Raw genomic sequence first — 3,757 nt, forward strand, 5'->3', positions numbered from 1 at the left:
ATTTAATTCCTCTATTATAGTGATTGTACATTTTTGAACAATTATATTTATAGTTTTATAATGGTACTCCTTGATTATTGAGTAACTGTACATTAAGTTTGACTAATTGTTATATTTCTGGTTTCAGAATTGAATTCCTTATTACTGAGCGACTTAACATTTGGTTTCACTAATTATATTTCTGGTTTCATGACTGAACAGGAAAAACATGACGGAACATCAAATCTTACTCTTAAAACTCTGGTAATTTCAAAATTACCTGGTCAAGGTAAACAGCTCAATATGTTTAGATATTTAATGAATATATGGCAGGAAGACTTTCCAGGTTCGTAATTATTACAGGTAAATAATTCACAAGTGAATCAATTATTTGAGGGTCATTAACAAATTACTCCTTTCAATCAACACAGGACAACTCATAGTATCAAGTAAATGCTATCAGCAATGCCAGGCTCCACTCTCAACTCATTGAATAACTATAGTCGAGCTAAAGTAACGAACTCTAATCCTTGAATAACAGAAGCATCGCATGTTCCATTATACACCCTGAAAAAAAACTTCGGCAGTCAAGTTTAACCAAAAGCCAAAATAACTATGTAATCTCATTAAAACAAAATAAAAGTTTGGTTAATGTGAACAAACCCTTAACACCAGATCCATATTTTTCCTCGTACAAACCATTCGTAATAAAAGCCTGTGACCAAAGCAGCTAAGAAATATAAATATATAAAAAAAAAAACTGCTAGGAAACAATAACAGGACCAGAGGTATCCAAAAAAGCACTAGCAAATGAAGTGACCTCCCCTCCTCCCCAAAAAAAACACAAGGACCATTTGAGAAGTGAAAACTTCAGAGCTGCTACGTAACAAATGGTCACTTTACAAAGCTGTTCAAAAAGAGCAGAGGTATAACCTAGAATGAATTCTTTGACAGTGACTGGTTAACCTTAACATTACTTGAATATTTTAAATAAAGGTTTAGCCATTGATAACCATATGTCTAATGCAATAGAGAAAAAAGGACTGCTCATTGTATGGCTGGCATAAATGTAATCAAATTTCTTAGCTCTAAATTAAATAATAAAGATAAATATCATATGGATTATAGCCACAAATTTACGTTAAAAATTTTAAAAAACTTTATGCCTTTTTAAAATAAGATACATAGATCAAACCTTAAAATACTGATAAGCTTTAGAAATTACAGAAAAAAGTAATTTTTTTAAATAAACTTAATCCAATTGATATATTTAAATTATAAGCATAAAGAAAATTGTAATTATAGTAATATTTAATCACTGATATACTTAAATATAAAGTATAAAGAAATTGGCAATTTAAGTAATATTAACTTAGTTCCACTTTAAGTATGGAGAATACGTCAACGTCTGTATTAACTTAACAAAACTAAGAGTTAAAACGGTCTTAAATAAATAGATCAAATTTAAAATGCTACAGTTTCTCAACGTTGTATATTAGCACTTAAGTACTTAACTTCATAAATCATTAAAAACTTAAATCATTGAAGGTACGTTAACCTAAAAAGTTCTTAACTTGAAGTGTTAACTATTAGGGCAAGTTTGAAATCATTAGACAGTTCATCTGGTACATTAGTTTACCTTATAAATGCTTAACAATGACAAACTTACTCAAGGTACGTTAACTTCAAGGTACGTTAACTTCAAGGTACGTTAACTTCAAGGTACGTTAACTCTCAATAATAAAAACTTAAATCCAAGAACTTAGTACCTGGAAAAAAATAAAAACCCCTCCCATGTGCCTGTCCATGGGTCCGAAGACTCATGGAACAGGGCGGCTTAGGAGGGGGACTCCACCCCACAGGGGCATCGCTCCTGCAGGGGTGGAGGTAAAAAAAAAATATGTTGGTTGACAGTTTGATATAGTTATGAATAAAGACCTTAAGACTGGTTTTTATACCACACTTGGGAAGGTCACTAGAGTCCATTTGTGTGTAGCTTGAGAGAAAGATATCCTGGCTTTAATAATTGACTACTGTTATTTCCTTCCTAGACTTTCCTTCCTAGAGTTTCACAAAACCTGAAAGTTGAAAGTTTACATTAGTGTATAGATTGCTTTTGAACTTACTAAAATGCCTTCTTTTAAAATATTAAAAGGTGGATGCAAAGAGGTAATAAAACAAGGATTACACAAGTATAAAATTTATGGATTTGCTTTAAATTGTAAACACTAACCGTTAAAATATTTTTATGGATTAAAGGAATATACAAAACTTTGATATAGCAAGAATTAACAAGCCTAGCAGTATATAAATTTGCTTTAACAAGCTGAAAACTAACTACTTATATCTTTAAATTATTCAAAGGCAACATACTAAAAAATAGCTGAAAACTAACATCTAATCATTATTCAAAGAAGGCACAAGGTTCAAAAGGGTAGATCTATGATACTTATCCGCGGCGGCCTAGACTATGTCAGTTGCGGTTTTTCTATGCAGTTTTACATACTGAACAAAAGTTTTAAGTAATATTTATTCGGACGAATGTAATTAAACCCCCAGGGGCCAGTACTAAATACGGCGAAATACATTTGGACACCCAATCCCTAGTGGATGTCGTATCCGCGGTTACGTTCCTTGCAGTCCGTGCGAACTGCTTGTGTAGAAATACCTTCAAAAGTCCTAATAAAAAGTATTTAAAACAATCTCCATTTAAACTGTCATTCAAATGTCGATGTAGATTGAATAACCTTGGACTCAAGAGATTGAGACATCCTGAAAAGTAAAAAGTTTTAGTACGGGAATAAAGGACCCATATCAAGCCTAGGAGCGGGGAAGATGGTTGAAGATATTGCTAAGGATTTACTGAATATTCGCTAAATAACTAAATTGAAAATTAAAAAAAAGAAGTATTAAATGGTTTTCCACAAAAAGCAGCAAGTTTGATAATTACATCACATATTTCTGCACAGCAAGGTTATACTGCAAATTACTTTTCATAACTTGAAACGTAGGCTAGAATTTAAATTAAAAAAAAATTCATGAAGCCTAGACAAAAAAAAAAAAAAAATGTGTTATGTTAAACTCGTTATACTGAAAAGAATGACTAAAACACGCAAGCCTACGGTAAAATTTCAATGTAAAATTAAAAAAAATATTAGTTAAAATTAACTACTAGAATAAGCCTACTAACGGCCACTTCTATTGCGAAACCAGGCCCCTGAATTATTACGATTAGAAGAAATTCACTAATAACCAAATTTACGAGAAAACTTTTAAAAATATTCAACAAAATTAAGGAAACTTGGCCTCTGCAAAGCTCCGGGGATTCGCCACAACTCGACTTACAGTCCTTCAAACTAACAACTCCTTACGTTAAATTATCCTCCAAACTCCAATAGCCACGTAAACAAAAACAAAAAAACAGAAAAAAAATCGTTCTCCTTAGACACCACGGAACTGTCCAAGAAACTGCAAGATCTCCTTAACAACGAAGGAAATGGCACTATACCACGTAAATAGTCCCGCGGCGCCAAACGGGTAGCTAGGAGATTTCTTTGTTTAGAGAAAAACTCACAGATCGTGGATTTATATACTATCAAGGACCACGGAGTCAGCGCCCTTAAACTCATTGACGATTTACGTGAACGAAAACGAACACCTTGGCGCCGTGTTTAAGGGGAAACTTTAAAAAAAAACTGAACTCTTTGATTTCGTATTTTATGGATTTCTCGGTTCTTTGATAAATTCGGCCTCTGCGTATCGTAAGGGAAAAATTTTA

The 3,757-nt window shown here is 32.6% G+C and overlaps 1 long non-coding RNA gene across 1 annotated transcript; it reads right to left on the reverse strand.

The window, feature by feature from the left end:
* Positions 1-280: 280 nt before the first annotated feature.
* Positions 281-3,527, reverse strand: LOC135211690 (uncharacterized). The gene is made up of 2 exons (XR_010313710.1): positions 3,488-3,527; positions 281-2,057 (listed from the first exon to the last, which is right to left on the reverse strand). It is a non-coding gene; the product is annotated as an uncharacterized LOC135211690 (long non-coding RNA).
* Positions 3,528-3,757: the final 230 nt, after the last annotated feature.

Source organism: Macrobrachium nipponense, chromosome 4, assembly GCF_015104395.2.
Source record: "Macrobrachium nipponense isolate FS-2020 chromosome 4, ASM1510439v2, whole genome shotgun sequence".
NCBI classification, from domain to species: domain Eukaryota; kingdom Metazoa; phylum Arthropoda; class Malacostraca; order Decapoda; family Palaemonidae; genus Macrobrachium; species Macrobrachium nipponense.